Source organism: Sapajus apella, unplaced genomic scaffold (assembly GCF_009761245.1).
Source record: "Sapajus apella isolate SASKATOON/1434 unplaced genomic scaffold, GSC_monkey_1.0 scaffold3, whole genome shotgun sequence".
Classification (NCBI taxonomy): Eukaryota; Metazoa; Chordata; class Mammalia; order Primates; family Cebidae; genus Sapajus; species Sapajus apella.
This window is the reverse complement of record NW_022436943.1, coordinates 60,734,562-60,751,226: the sequence shown is the minus strand read 5'-3', so window position 1 is coordinate 60,751,226 and position 16,665 is coordinate 60,734,562. Positions and strand designations below refer to the sequence as shown.

Below are 16,665 nucleotides of genomic sequence, written 5' to 3'. Positions count from 1 at the left end.
AATCAGACTAGAAAATGGAACTCTGGAGTTGAATCATCTTATGGGGCTAGCAATGCAGATCCCGTCACGGGTCAGGGGAAGCGTGGGAGCCCCAGGGATTCAGTACTTCTGACAGCATCTATGCATGGTGAACTGATGAAGGGAAATAGAGTACTGAACGGGAATGTACTAGCAGGTGCAATACCTGAGACTTCGGAGAGATTTAGGAGATTGGTGATTATAAGAATGATGGAATTGAATAATTAAATGTGTATAGCTCAAGGCAAAAGACAATAAAAGGCTGAGAGTGATTAACCACTAACTGAAAGTTAAGTTTGAAAGTCAGAGTCCTCCTTGGAAACATATATAGATAATTTCATATATAGGTTGGATACCCCTTACCCAAAATTGGACCAGGAGTATTTCAGGTTTTGGATTTTTTTTCTTTTTCAGATTTTGGAATATTTGCATATACATGATGAGATCTCTTGGGGAAAGAAACAAAGTCTAAACACAAAATTTATTAATATTTCAGAGCTATCTTATACACATTGCCCAAAGGTAATTTATACAGGATTTTTAATAACTATGTGCATAAAACAAAGTGTGTGTGTACTGAACCATCAAAAAGCAAAAGTGTCACTATCTCAGCCACCCATGTGGTATCATGTCAGTGCCCTAAAAGTTTCATGTGTAGAGCATTTTAGATTTAGGATTTTTTGACTGGGGGTAATAAACTGTACTCCAAGGCAAAGAGAAAAATAGTGAAGAGGCCTAGGACATTATTTTAAGGGTAATTGGCCTTCAAAGGCAGTTGGTCTTAATTTCAGCAAGTCCACTAGGTCAAAGTCAGCGTCCTAATTGTGAAGAAGGACTCTGAAATTGAGGGTCCTTCCACTTAGATAAACACATTAAAAGATTTAACACATAGATTTCAATGAACACTCTTGTCTTGCAGACATGCTCACCCCCCTTTCCTTTCTGTGCAACAGCTAGTTCTCCCTTCTTGCTTGACAGCAATGCAGAAGCCTTGACAATATGGGCCTTCTTCTGGCTGTAGCTGAACCTCTCTTTCTGGAGGTCAGGCCAAGAGCAACGGTGGAGTCCTAGCATAGCTCAACTGAGAAATTGCTGGGCTTCCTGAGGGGAAAGGAGATTAAACTGAAGAGGCGTTGCAAGACAGAGCCAACTGTGCTGACAGGAATTGGGAGAGTTCATATGAGGCTTTACCCTGAGGCTGCTGGATTGACGTGGGGAAGAAGGTAAGGTTTGATACGGGAGGATCTGGCTATACAAAGACATTCTCTGTGGTACAGAATTCTCACTGACTGCAAGGACCCTGGGAAAGCGTATGAATAGATGTCAAAACTGCCATAGGAGAGATCACTGCTGAAACTCCAGCCTGGTACCATCCTCTGAGGACACCAAGCAGCGCTTGGTCACAAGTTGATGACAACTGATGTTCTCTTTGCAGGAGTGTGCTGGTTGCAGTCTCTGGGAAGCAAATGCTCAGATAGATTTGAGAATGCCAAGGGTTGTGTGTGTGTGTGTGTGTGTGTGTGTGTGTGTGTGTGTGTGTGTGTTTGTGTGTGTTTGTTTGTGTGTGTGTGAGATAAGTGAAGTAATAGGAGAAAGAGTAGGGTTGGGCAGACAGAATCATCAGACTGGGATGAAGGACCAGGTGCTGAGAATGCTGGCTATTGACACAGCTGAATCTTTTCCTGGGGATTGCCATCAGCTCAACTTGCTGTCTTATTCAGCTGTGTAGTCCTTAGAGACTGCTTATATAACCTCAAATGCAACAAAGTAAACCCAGGACTTCCTTTTCTTCTTGGGACAACTTTGAAGTTTGATCCCATCTCCACAGCTTCTTGATGGTATGTGCTGAGGTCTGCTTGTGACCGGATTTCAGTTCACCCTTTCTTTTTGCTGGATCCTGTTTTCTTCATTCCTTTGCAGGTGTTGATCCTGAAAACACTTGCCAGTTTACCACAGGCACACTACTCTCCATCTCAGAGAATCTGACTGTATTAGTCCGTTTTCAAGCTGCTGATGAAGATGTATCCTAGACTGGGAAGAAAAAGAGGTTTAATGGACTTATAGCTCTACATGGCTGGGGAGGTCTCACAATCATGGCAGAAGGCAAGGAAGAGCAAGTCACATCTTACACAGATGGTGTCAGCAAAAAAAAAAGAGAGCGAGAGAGACCTTGTGCAGGGCAACTACCTTTTTTAAAACCATCAGGTCTTGTGAGACCCATTCACTATCACCAGAACAGCATGGGAAAGACCTGCCCCCTTAATTCAATTCTCTTCAGTGGGGTCCCTCCCACAACAAGTGGGAATTATGGGAGTTACAAGATGGGATATGGGTGTGGACGGAAAGCCAAACCATATCATTCCACCTCTGGCCTCTGCCAAATCTCACATCTTCTCATTTCAAAAACAATCATGCCTCCCCAACTGTCCCCAAAAGTCTCAAATTATTTCGGCATTAACTCAAAAGTCCACAGTCTAAAGTCTCATCCAAGACAGGGCAAGTCCCTTCCACATATGAGCCCATAAAATCAAAAGCAAGTTAGTTACTTCCTATATACAATGGGGGTAGAGGCATTGGGTAAATACACCCGTCCCAAATGGGAGAAATTGGCCAAAACAAAGGGGCTACAGGCCCCATGCAAGTCTAAAATCCAGTGGGACAATCAAATCTTAATACTCCAAAAAGATCTCCTTTGACACAATGTCTCACACCCAGGTCATGCAAGAGGTGGGCTCCCATAATCTTGGGCAGCTTTGACCCTGTGGCTTTACAGGGTATAGCCTTCCTTCCAGCTGCCTTCACAGTCTGGCATTGAGTGTCTGTGACATTTCCAGGTTCACAGTGCAAGCTGTCAATGGATCTATCATTCTGGGATCTGGAGGATGGTGGCCTTCTTCTCACAGCTCCACTAGGCAGTGCCCTAGTAGGGACTGTCATGGGGGCTCCCACTCCACATTTCCTTTCTGCATTGCCCTAGCAGAGGTTCTCCATGAGGACCCCACCCCTACAGCAAATGTGTGGCTGGGAATCCAGGCGTTTCTATGCATCTTCTGAAATCTAGGCAGAGGTTCCCAAACCTCAGTTCTTGACTTCTGTGCACTCACAGGTTCAACACTATGTGGAAACTGCTAAGGCTTGAGGCTTGTACCCTCTGAAGTCATGGCTCAAGCTATACGTTGGCCCCTTTCAGCCACAGCTGGAGTGGGTGGGATGCAGGGCACTAAGTCCCCAGGCTGCACATAGCATGGGCACCTTGGGCCCGGACCACAAAACTACTTTTCCCGCCTAGGCCTCTGGGCCTATGATGGAAGGGGCTGCCAATAGGGTCTCTGAAATGCCCTGGAGTCATTTTCCTCAATGTCTTGTTGATTAATATTCATCTCCTCATTACTTATACAAATTTCTGCAGCCAGCTTGTATTTCACTGCAGAAATTGGATTTTCTTTTCCATGGCATTGTTAGGTCACAAATTTTCCAAACTTTTATGGTCTGCTTCCTTTATGAAGCTGAATGCCTTTAACAGCATCAAAGTCACATGGTGAAGGCTTTGCTGCTTAGAAATTTCCTCCACCAGAAATCCAAAATCATCTCTCTCAAGTTCAAACTTCCACAAATCTCAAGGGCAGGTGCAAAATATCACCAGTCTCTTTGCTGAAACATAAAAAGAGTCACCTCTGCTCCAGTTTCCAACAAGTTCCTCATTTCTATCTGAGGACATGAGGACTGGACTTTATTGTTTATATCACTATCAGCACTTTAGGCAAAGCCATTCAACAAATCTCTAGGAAGTTCTAAACTTTCCCACATTTTCCTGTCTTCCTCTGAGCCCTCCAAACTATCCCAAGCCCTGCCTGTTACCCAGTTCCAAAGTCACTTCCATATTTTCAGGTATCTACAGCAGCACCCCACTCCCAGTACCAGTTTGCTATATTAGTCTATTTTCATGCTGCTGATAAAGATGTAACCTAGACTAAGAAGAAAAAGAGGTTTAATGGACCTCTTTCAGTTCCACATGGCTGGGGAAGCCTCACAATCATGGCAGAAGGCAAGAGGAAGCAAGTCACATCTTACATGCATGGATGGCAACAGGCACACACAGAGAGTGTGTGCAGGGCAACTTCCATTTTTAAAGCATCAGATCTTGTGAGACCCATTCACTATCATGAGAACAGCATGGGAAAGACCTTCCCCCATCATTTAATCATTTTCCACTGGGTCCCTCCCACAACACATGGAAATTATGGGAGCTACAAGATGAGGTTTGGGTGTGGACACAGAGCTGAACCGTATCACTGACCTAGAAGTTTGGTTAAGCTTACAGAATATAGCCCCAGCCTGTGTGAGTCCACATTAGGCTCTGCCGTCTACTATCTACATGACTTTTAGCAAGCTGTGTAACTCTGGATGTCTGATTTTCCTCGTCTACTCAATGTAGATGATAACACTGACTTCACCAGTTTATTAGGAAAATTAAGTGAGATATAAGTTAGAAGATGGAACAGTGTTTGCCACACACTAAGCAAGATGCAACTGTCCTCTGTTGTTCTTGTTATTATTATTATTATGACTGTAGAGTATATTTGTTAAGAATGAAACTATGCAGTCAGACTGGATTTGACTACAAGTTCTGCTACTTATGAGCTTCAAGAGATTGACCCCACCTAGACACACTGTGTCATAATTTCCTCCAACATAAACTGGTAATAATTGCAGTGCTTATAGGGTAGAGGTGTTGTGGTGACAATTCATGTTATTTAGTAAAATAAATAACATGACTGATTACATAATTCATACTAAGTTCTCAATGAATGATGGCTATGACTAGAAAAACAGTAAAAAAATAATATACATTGAGCAGTTACTAAATGCCAGGCAGTGTATATCTCATTTAATTTTTGTAACATCCTTATTTGAAATAAATTTGCATCCCAAAGCCTCTAAGGTGCATACATGGAACTGAAGCCCAGGCAGCTTTAAACCACAGTTACATTATTGATGCAATATCCTGCTTCAAGGAAGTCTTCTTAGAAAGATACCCACTTTCCCTTTTACCCACTCCTACCTCACATACTGGGTTAGTTTTTTCCTATCTTCCTGCTGCTTCCATATATCCTTACATAGCACACGCCATGAAGCTTCTCTCTCTTCATTTCCATGAGCACTTTATCCTGTTTTCTCTTCAAAGGCAGGTGTTCTTTCACATTTACCCTTGGATCCCCAGTTCTGGGCCTAGAACCTGGTATAAAGTAAACATTCCATAATTTGCGCTGATTCACTATGAAGTCAATGGAACTGCATTTTTGCGCCCAGATGTAAACCTAAGTTTTGCTTTGTGCAATTTTGGGCTCACTTTAGAGCATTGTGTTGAGCTGTCCCCCTTGTGAGAGAGTCACTCATGGTGGCACCCTTCCATTATTAAGATTTGCCACATGGGGGCTGGGCATGGTGTCTAATGCCTGTAATCCCAGCACTTTGGGAGGCCAAAGCGGGTGATCACTTGACGTTAGGAGTTTGAGATTAGCCTGGCCAAAATGGTAAAACCTCATCCCTACTAAAAATACAAAAATTAGCCAGGAATGGTAGTGGGTGCCTGTAATCCCAGCTCCTCAGGAGGTTGAGACAGGAGAATCACTTGAACCCAGGAGGCAGAGGTTGCAGTGAGCTGAGATTGTGCCACTGCACTCCAGCCTGGGTGATACAGTGAGACTCATTCTCAAGAAGAAAAAAAAAATGATTTGCCACATGGGTTTTGAGAGACTTGTGTCACTGTCAAGGCCCTCCTGGAATACACCCCTATCACAAAAACTTATCCTTTGAACTCTCTGAAGATAGACTTTCCTCAGTACAACATCCAGAGGGTTTCCATAGTGATTGCTGACACTTAAAAGGCGCCAGAATGTCCATCTCCTACATCTGACTTTCTCCCTCTCTGCGTGTCATTCAGGTGACATGAAGCAGGTGGAATGAGCCTCAGGTCATCTTACCAAATGTTTCACAGCTGACAGAAGCAGGTGCATCCACTAAATAAATTACTCAAGCTGCATAAAGGCTGGCACTTAATCTCTCTGAAACCACAGAGACACGCTTGTTTTCATCAGCTCTACAATCCCTGTGGAATCCCTGAGCTCAATGAATGGGCTCATGTCCAGGGGTGTGGCACATGGGTGGTATTTCATAAATATTTATAAATATCCAGTGTACATACAGGTAGCCAGTGAGTGTCCAAATATATGATTTCATTCAGCCAGAATCAGCAAAGATGCTTATGTAACACACACAAAGCACAGACATATGAGTAACACCAGACACCATTGGATGAGATTCTAAGGCTACGCATAGACACATAAGTGATAATATCCTAGAAAATTAAAACTTTTATTTTCTGTTTACTACTTTTTTAGCTCCTTCAGGATACATTCTACATACGATTAAATAATTTTTACTTTAAATGCAAAGTATAACAACATGAAATATAACATCACTTTCTTGTATTCACAAGATTGAGTTTTTAAGTTACATGTTTCTCTGATAACCAGTTGGAGATGTAAAGTGATTTGATAGTACCTATTTTTGAATAATTTTAATGTTTTATTCTACAATTTTACATCAAGAATATAATATACCCACATTATTTATAATATCAAACACTAAGGACCCTCCAAGCCAAATGGTTTGTTATAACAATTTATTATTGCTTATGTGTCTATGGATGGTCTAAGCAGTTTGCCCAATGTTGTCTGGTCTCACTCATGTATCTGTGCTCTGTGTAGGTTACATGTGCACCTTTACTAATTCTGGCTGGGTGGGATCATCTATTTGTACACCTGCTGGTTTTAAGCTGGTCTATGATAACCTTGATTATTCTTGTCACCTTCCACAGGCCCCCGGCATGGTACCCTAGGCTTGTTCTCAATCAGTGCTTTGGGTCCACAAGAGAGGAAGCATGAGAGGAAGTAGACATGCACAAGAACGTTTTCAGGTTTGCTGTAAGTCATGAGACCAAGTCCAAATTCAGTGAGGTAGATGCTGTCAAAGAGCATGAGCACAAAGAGGTGCGCGTACTTAACCATGGTTTTGAAAAAATATGGTTTTTCATACAAATGCATTATGTCCCAAAACCTTTGTATGCTACTGAGTACTTGAAGTTTGTTGAAACTTGCTTTTAGAATGTGGTAAGATTTTGTTTTGTTTTAAATTTCGTGCGTACTTGAGAATATTTTGTTCTTAATCTCAAATGGTTAGGTGAGGGTTCTATGGTCAGCCTTTGTTACTATGTGATTCAAATTTTATCAACCTTCATTAACTGTTTGTTTGCTTGAGACAGTAAATGAGAGATACCATCTCACACCAGTTAGAATGGCAATTATTAAAAAGTCAAGAAACAACAGATGCTGGCGAGGTTGCAGAGAAATAGGGATACTTTTACATTGTTGGTGGGAATGTAAATTAATTCAACCATTGCAGAAGACAGTGTGACGATTCCTCAGAGATCTAGAACCAAAAGTACCATTTGACCCAGCAATCTCATTACTGGGTATATACCCAAAGGAATGCAAATCATTCCATTACAAGATATATCCATGTGTATATTCACTGCAGCAATATTCACAATAGCAAAGAAATGGAATCAACCCAAAGGCCTATCAAGAATAGACTGGATAAAGAAAATGTGGGACATCTACACCATGAAATTCTATGTAGGACATGATCTCTATTTCACATGACATTTAAAAACTAAGCCTGCCACATTTTAGTTATTATCTTTCTGGCAAGCCTTTTTCCATATTTCTATTTTTTTAATTTTTATTTTTGAGATAGAGTCTGGCTCTGTTACCCAGGCTAAAGTGCAGTGGTGCAATCACAGCTCACCACAACCTCTGCCTTCTGGGTTCAAGCGATTCTCCTGCCTCAGCTTCCCCAGTAGCTGGGAATACAGGTGTGTGCCACTGTGCATCTGGCTAATTTTTGTATTTTTCAGTAGAGATGGAGTTTTGTCATGTTGGCCAGACTGGTCTCAAGCTCCTGACCTCAGGTGATCAGCCCACTTCGGCCTCCCAAAGTGCTGGGTTACAGGCATGAGCAACCACACCTGGTCATCTTTTTCCATATTTTTAATTTTAATATGTCTGGGTTGGATCTCTTACAAACAGAAGATAGATGTGGTTGTTTAAAAATCTAATATATATATATATATATATATATTTTATTATTATTATTTTTTAATTTAGGTACATATCATATCTGGCATTTCTCCCCATGTTTTCCCTCCCCACCCTCCCCACCAGCCCCACCCCCTCCTCTCTCTCCCTAATAAATGGTTTTGTCTGTTTATATTATTTAGAATATTGGACTTATATTGGGGATTTTTAATTTATCACAATCTTCCACTTTTTGTTAGGTTTCATCTGCCTCCTCACCTTCACTTTCCTTTTTTTTTTTTTTTTTGAATGAATTACTTTTACTCTGTTGTTTTTTCAGTTTTGTTTATCTCACTTTATTCTACTGGACTTTATGTCATGTTGGATTTTTATAGCGGGTATTGTACCTTGCTTACTCACTCTTCCTAAGAGGATAGGATTTTATTACTCTTATGATTTACAAATGATATTTCTTCAACGTTTTTGTTTTGGCTTATTTTATAAACCTCAGATTTGACAATATTATGATTATGATTATTTTCTTCAGGCACTGTCTGTTTGTATTTACTCATGTTTATGCATATTTTGTGATTGTTTATCCTTATCAGTTTTTAGATCTTCCTTATTTGTTTCATTTTTCCAAAATAAACGGCTGTTATAAAATAGAAATACATAAACAAATAAATCTGAAGTAAATACTCCATTATTTTCTGAAATAAAAAAATAATTCTATTCTGATTTTTGTTTGTGTATTTGAAAGTATGTTTATCCTTGAGATTGAGTTTTGTGAATACCCAATCTTTTGTTGGTAGTTATTTTATCTTAGTTCTTTGAAGATATTACTTCATTTTTTTTTTCCTTTTTTGCTTTTGGAACATTACTATTGTCTAACAGTCATTCTTTAATGAATGGTACAACTTTTCTCTCTGACTGCTTGTAAGGCTGTCATTCTGTTTTTGGTATTCAGCCAACTAAAGACAATGTGTCCAGGGTTGGATTTCTTTTTATTTAGGCTACTTTGCATGCCTTGTGTTTCTTATATTTGTGGCTCATGTTTCTCACAGGTTTTAACAATTATCAGAAACCATAACTTTAAATAATTCATATTTTCTGTTCTCCCTGCTTCTAGTATGCAAATAGATATAATTTTAGATATTCATATTCTCCTCTCAATGTCCTTTAATGTTTATATTTCCCATCTCCTCAAATCAGTAAGCATCCTGAGTGCTTCTTTGGGTCTGTGCTGTGCACACTAGCTCTATCTTCTCTGTGTTTAACCCATTTCTAAACCTCCTTCCACTGTGTATGCTGGGTTGACTCACTCATTTCACATCCAAGCTACTTTTTGGGTAGAAACCTTAAAGTAGGAAATGACTGTATTTCAAAGATGCTATTAAAACTAGGATACTAGATGTTTTTGCATGAGATTTGAAATGTAGAACTGAGGTGGAGCCCTGGTTGCTGCTGCAGACTAGGAGGGTCTCAGGAATGTAAGGATCACCTGTGACATGGCATAGCCCCCTCTCCAGTTCCCTGTGTGCTGACACTCAATGACAATGGTGGTGACAGAGGATCTGTCTTCCTGATCTGCTACCCTCATCCTTAGGTCAGAGCTTTCTCCATTCTCTGGCTTCCTGAAAATGAGCAGCATGTATCATGGTGGCCCTGGAAATAATTTATGAATTCTGGCTTAGCACTAACGATGGTAGGTCAGTGCTGGTGGTTTGGGAGCCATTTCAGGAAACAAAACAATTCAAAAATCAACCCATTTCCTTGAATTAAATCTTTCCTGCCTGCTCCTAAAATTGTTGGTTTCTATCTCATGTACATAACCCTGGCTGATACACTATTTGCTGTATTTTGAATTTGGACAATTATATTACTATTCCCCAAAGTTACATTTATTTATTTTAAAGTAAATATCCTGGCTGCTTGGATAGTGGATTCCTGTGGTCATAATGCTATAACAGTGTCACCAATCAAATAGAAATTTATTGCCTCACAGTTTTTTAGATGAGGATGGCAAGTTCTAGGTGTCGTCAGGGTTGATCTCTTCTAAGGCTATGAGGGAACATCTACTTTATGCCTCTCTTCCTACCTTCTAGTGGATTTATGGTCATCTTTGGGGTCTCTTTGCCTGCATATGCATCACCCCAGTCTCTGCCTTCATTTTCACACAGTGTTCTTGGTGTATGCGTGTCTATTTCTAAATTCCTGCTTTTTATAGCAGCAGTCAAATTGGATTAATTGCTGTATGTTAGTCTAGGTTTTCCAAAGAATCAGAACCAACAGAATGTGTGTGTGTGTGTGTGTGTGTGTACACATGCATGTGCACATGTATTTATGTATGTGTGTGTAATTGCCACAGATGGGTATGAGGCTGAGACTCCCCAATACCTGCAGTTGGCAAGCAGGAGACCCCACAGAGCTAACAGTACAGTTCTAGCTTAGACCAAAGGCCTTAGTACCAGGAGAACTAATAGTGTAAGTTTCTACTTTGAGTCCTAAGGCAGAAGAAGACCAGTGTCCCAGCTCAAAGGCAGCCTTGCAAAAGGAACATATTCTTCCTGATTCTATTCAGGTCTTCAACAACAGATTGATGAGGCCCACCCTCATTGAAGAGGACAATCTGCTTTGCTTACTCTACTAATTCCAATGTTAATCTCACCAGGAAACACCCTCACAGACACACCCAGGATAATGTTTAATTAAATATCTGGGCACTCTGTAGCCCAGTCAAATTGACACATAAAATTAACCATCACAACCTCACATTATTTCGGTATTACCTCATCTTAACTAATTACACCTACAACAACCCTATTTCCAAAGAGGGTCACATGCTAATGTACTGGGGGTTAGGACTTCTGGATATGAAATTTTCTGAGGAGGAATACAGTCAGCCCATAAGACATTTTGACTTGTTTCTTGCTAGTTTTTAATAATCATTTATTTCTTCAAAGATCTCATAAGATATTTTGCATACTGTGTCTGTATTTCCAGTATCTGAAGTAATTGGGTGGGTACAGCAAGGAGAGTGTTTTTACATTGTTTTATTTCTGCTGACAGTTTTCTTGCATATTTTATATTTTTTATTTATAAAATTGTACTTTTAAGAATTTAATCTGTAGAAGTTCCAAGGTGCTGCATTTGGGACCTTTTTGCTACAGATAGGATTTACATTTGGTTTTATCAGGACCTCTTTTCTGGGAGCTTCTTAGGATCACTTTAATCTCATCCATGAATCTGCATGAAGTGCCATAGCCAGCCTCATTGCTCTCTTCTGTTGCAGGTTCCAGGCACAATTCCACTCAAGTGTCTGTTTTTTCCAGATTCTCAGAGGTCCAGCCTTTCTTATGCCATGCTAGGTTGGAGTATTGGGTGAATTACTTTATGATTTTTCTCCTGACTGTGGCCTTCTGTTTGAAGCTTCAAAAAATAACTCTTAGCAAAACATTTTCTTGTTCTCCCATCATATACATTTTCCTTTGGATATTCTATATCCTTTGTTGGAAGTGAAATTAGAGGTCAGGTACCAATAATAGCTTCTGGAAGGTCTCCTTTGTTTTTTGTTTTTTGTTTTTTTTTTCCTATTTTTAGGAAACCACCTGTATCTTCAGACTTCACTCTTCAAATACAGAACATTTGAGATGTGCTCTCAAGGCCCTCTCAGTGGTGTGCAACATACTCTAGTAAGGTGGTTTTACACCTACTCATTTATTCCTTAATTGAATAATTATTGATTGAGTTACATATCACCCTGAACTACTCTCAAATTGAAGTAAATTGGATTTTTATAAAAATCATTCCTGACTTTTGAAGCTTATAATGTGGTATTGTATTATAATACAGATGCTTTCTTGCGTAATTTTATTTCCTTTTTATTTCAATAAGTTGGTGAGGGCATGGTCGGAAACATGATTGTCTGTGCCTAAGAAAAGGCTGACAGCTATTGAAATTGCCCCAGAGAGAAACTTATATTGTAACAGGAGCAATACCAGGGAGAGAGAATGGCGGAGGGCAATAGAAATCAGAAGGTGATGAGAAATGTTTGCTGATCCTTGCACAAAAATAACTCTGAAAATTTATCTCTTTTACAAAATTTATTTGGATGAATTCTAGAAAACAAACATGTATAAAGTGCACACATCTGGTTGCTTCTTAGACTACTAGATGCAGACATCATCGACAATGCCAATGTATGTAGAGCTAATGAAAATAATAATGTTTACACCTCCTTAGAAGTCCACTATTCCCAAGGAAGAATTGATGATTTGATATTGACTCATAAAATGGTTCTATGAATCAAGTAATTGCCACCAGTAATGTGAAAGCTGCGGTCACTGGTTTAGGGAGTCAGGAGTTCTATAGGGGTCACCACCTAGATTGAAGATGACATCAATGTCATACACTAACAGATGCCTTAAATTCAGGCATTTTTAAAGATAATCATGAATTTCATTTGTTACAAATTGTCATTCCAACCCAGATAGACAATATACAGAATTTAGAGAAAGAATAAGGACTATAGATACCTAGACTCCCCTCTCACTAAAAATTCTAAGTCATCACTTAATCAAACTCTAGGTTTCTATAAGTTAATTCTATCCTGAATCTCTTAACCTGAATGTAGAGTATCCTAGCTTCTACAGGCATATAAATCAGAGGCTTAAGAAATTAAAGCTGCTTTTACTTGCCTCCTTATTATATAGTAAGGACAAGGCTAGAATTAGAACATAAAGCTATATTTCTCTAAAATCAACTGAATAACAAGGTGCTCCTTGTAGTAAATGTGTTTTGTTTCTTCTAGTGGAAACACAGTAGAAAGATAAGTAAATTGGGTCCTGAGAGCATGAACGTAAAAACACCCGTTTTATTTTACAGCCTCCCAAACCTTTGCCTTAAACCTATGTCACTCCACTTCTCTTTCCATCTGTGATAGCTCATTATATGTGCTCTATTCATATAATTTTCATTTGTTAGAACAAGGTACAGCTGGGTCAGAAAAAAAATATTTTGAGAAAATAGCTTGGCTATAAATCCATTGGCTTCACAGTAATTAATTTGAACAAACTCCAAAAATATGCTTTAATAACTTTTCAGATCCCAATTAAGGCCAAATAAATGGCTTCCATTTATGACAGAACCAATCTGATTAGGTTTCTTGTTTGGTATGCTACAAGCATGCAAAATATCCATCCTAAGGGCACCAAGCAAAACTCAAAACTTCAGATTTATTTAATCACAAATGCATATTTATAAATTGCAACAGACTTTTCTAATTAATTTTTCATCATGCTAATGATTTTGCTTTGTAACAACTGGTTATATTAGGAGGAGTCACAGCCAGATCTAGAGGCATTTTCAGTCACTCTTAGTTTGGAAAGAAATGAAAGGAAACAATTTTTTAAAAAGCAACTTTCCAAGATATGGCTCTTGAGAGATAATTACTGATTTAATAACACCCACTATATTTCCCTTTTTGCAGCCAGATTTATATGCAACGACATGTTTTCTACTAAAGAAAATGATTTTCCCCCAGTCTCTGTCAATGTAGTACATGGAAGATTATCAAATAGCTTTAGATTTTGAGAAGGAAAAGCAACGATGATAGATGATTGGGAAAGTTTATGATCCCATGAAACACAAGACAAAATCACTGGACGGTGAGGGAAAATACCAGAGTCCTTGGACACTCTGTTTCTTGCTAGGAGTAATTTTGAGTTGGCCAAGTGAAGGAATTTCTATAAGTTAAAAATAAATAAATAAGTAAATGATGCAGCTTGAATGAGAGAAGAGAAAAAAATTTTTGAAAAAAGAAATGAAAAAGAAAAATTGGAAGAAGTGATGAATGGCTCCAGAAAATGTAGAACAGAGTTGATAAAAAAAAGAGTTAGGCAGAATACAATAATATTAGACTGAATCTCTGTTGGAGAAGAGAGAGTAGAGATGTGAATGGGGTAGGTAGTGCCAATTCTGGGTGTTCTAATAGAGTCTACCAGAATGGAGTCATAGTTTTGTATAAGAATGGGAGCTTCCAGAAGCTCCTGAAAGGCCTGACATTTATATTTTGTTGAGTTACAGAGGTAAATAAATGGTAGCCAAACTACTTCTAATTGAAAATCTCCACATCTTCATGTATCAATAGCTCAGGCAAAGCAAGGTCAGGAGCTCACAGAAGGGATATTGAATTCTCTTACCATGATTCCTCAGACTCGATGTTGGGTTTTCTACTAAAATCACTTGTAGTTTCTGCTGTCCTAGAAGATAGGGAAGTACTGTCCAACAGGAAAAAAAAATTTTTTTTAATTCATCCTAGTTGATGAAATTCAAAAATTTTAGGTTGAAGTTGTATTTTCAAAAGTATTTTTTAATCAAATCCTAGCCCCTGGGAAGAATCTTGACAATCAGAAAGTTCAAAACTGTTTCTCAAGAGGGTGTTGCTGAGGATAATTTGAAAATTTAAATTCAATAAATCACACTCAAAAATGGATACAAATGATTCACAAAACCATTTGCTTATTTGGACCCAGTCTGATCAATGGAATTTTAAATTATGGCTTGCTGTAACCAAAAATTAGAAAAAAAAAGAAAACCTTTAAGTTGTATTTGGTGAGGTTTTAACTTAATATTTGTTGGACACAGGCTTTAATAAACATTTCAATTTGTTTAAGAAAAAGAAGAATTAATTCCATTGTTGAAAGAATGCCTCACAGCTTCCTAGGGCAAGGCTACAGCTGACACTTGATCATGGACTGCAATAAAGGACCAGTCCACTCTACAGGGAGTCCTCTTTCATATCAGTATATCAACTGCCACTGTTTTCCAATCAACATGGCAGGAAGTAACTACCAGTCAGTCATCAACTACCAATATTCACTCAATAGAACAGTCAGACTGTTGGAAGTCTTTTAGTTCCAGTTTCTGGCTGGTTGGATTAGGAGCCTGTTCCTAGTTCATCAGCTGCAGGGCATGGGGAGAGAAGACAAGGTCACAGCATGCTTTTTACATGGCTTTTTCCACTGTAACCACATGGACTGGGGACTGTTGGATAGTGAGCACCAAGGGGCAATGGGGTGGGGGGTAGCCCTACAGAACAATTGGTGTTCACTGCAAAGAGATAATAACACTTGAAGAAGAGCTTGGTAATCCAGAAAAGTTGGTATTAGTCAAAGGGTACAAAGTTTCCATTATGTAAGATAAGTCCTAGAGATCTGACTGTCCAGCATAGAGCTTATAGTTAAAAATACTGTTCTCACTCATAGGCAGATGTTGAACAATGAGAACACATGGACACAGGGATGGGAGCATCACACACTGGGGTCCATTGTGGGGGGCTAGGGGAGAGACAGCAGTAGGTGAAGAAAACATGGGGAGAAATGCCAGATATAGGTGATGGGGGATAGAGGTAGCAAACCACCTTGCCATGTATGTACCTATGCAACAATCCTGCATGATCTGCACATGTACCCCAGAACCTAAAGTACAATAAAAAAAAAAAACTGTTGTATTAGTCTGTTTTCACCCTGCTGATAAAGAAATATTAGAGACTGAGCAATGTACAAAAGAAAGAGATTTAATGCACTTACAGTTCTATGTGTCTGGGGAGGCCTCACAATCATGGTGGAAGGTGAAAGGCACATCTCACGTGGTGGCAGAAAAGAGAGAGTGCTTGTGCAGGGAAATTCTTCTTTTTAAGACCATCAGCTCTCATGAGACCTATTTACTATCACTATCATGAGAACAGCACAAGAAAGACCTGCTGTCATGATTCAATTACCTTCCACCAGGTCCCTTCCACAACACATGGGAATTCAAGATGCGATATGGTTGAGGACACAGAGTCAGACCATATCATTCCACCCTGGCACCTCCCAAATCTCATGTCCTCACATTTCAAGAACAATTATGCCTTCCCAATAGTTCCCCAAAGTGTTCACTCATTTCAGCATTAACTCAAAAGTCCATAGTCCGAAGTCCGAAGTCCAAATTCTCAGCAGAGACAAGGCAAGTTCCTTCTGCCAATGAGCCTGTAAAATCAAAAGCAGGTTAGTTACTTTCTAGATACAATGAGGGTACAGACGCTGGATAAATACAGCCATCCCAAATGGGAGAAATTGGCCAAAACAAAGGGGCTATAGGCCATATGCAAATCCAAAATCCAGCAGATCAGCAAAGTCTTAAAGCTCCAAAATTATCTCCTTTTACTCCATGTCTCATTCACATCCAGGTAATGCTGATGCAAAAGGTGGGTTCCCACAGTTTGGGGCAGCTCTGCTCCTGTGGCTTTGCAGTGTATAGCCTCCTCCTGGCTGCTTTCACGGGCTGGCATTGAGTGTTCACGGCTTTTCCAGGCACATGGTGCAAACTGCCTGGAATTGCCTTGCCTGGAAATGTCTTGCCTTGCTTTGCCGGGAATCTCATTGTCTAGAGTCGACTTGGCTTGCCTTGCCCGGAATCACCTTGCCTTGCCTTGCTTTGTCTTGCCTTGCCTTGCCTTGTTTGGAAT

The 16,665-nt window shown here is 39.5% G+C and overlaps 1 long non-coding RNA gene across 1 annotated transcript in view; it reads right to left on the bottom strand.

Moving 5' to 3' along the window:
* Nucleotides 1–365: 365 nt before the first annotated feature.
* LOC116534171 overlaps nt 366–16,665 on the bottom strand; it is a 21,000-nt gene continuing 4,700 nt past the window's right edge. Inside the window, exons 2-3 of the long non-coding RNA XR_004261614.1 lie at nt 4,921–4,923; nt 366–376 (exon numbers count right to left, since the gene is read on the bottom strand). This is a non-coding gene — a long non-coding RNA (uncharacterized LOC116534171). The remainder of the gene's footprint in view (nt 377–4,920; nt 4,924–16,665) is intronic.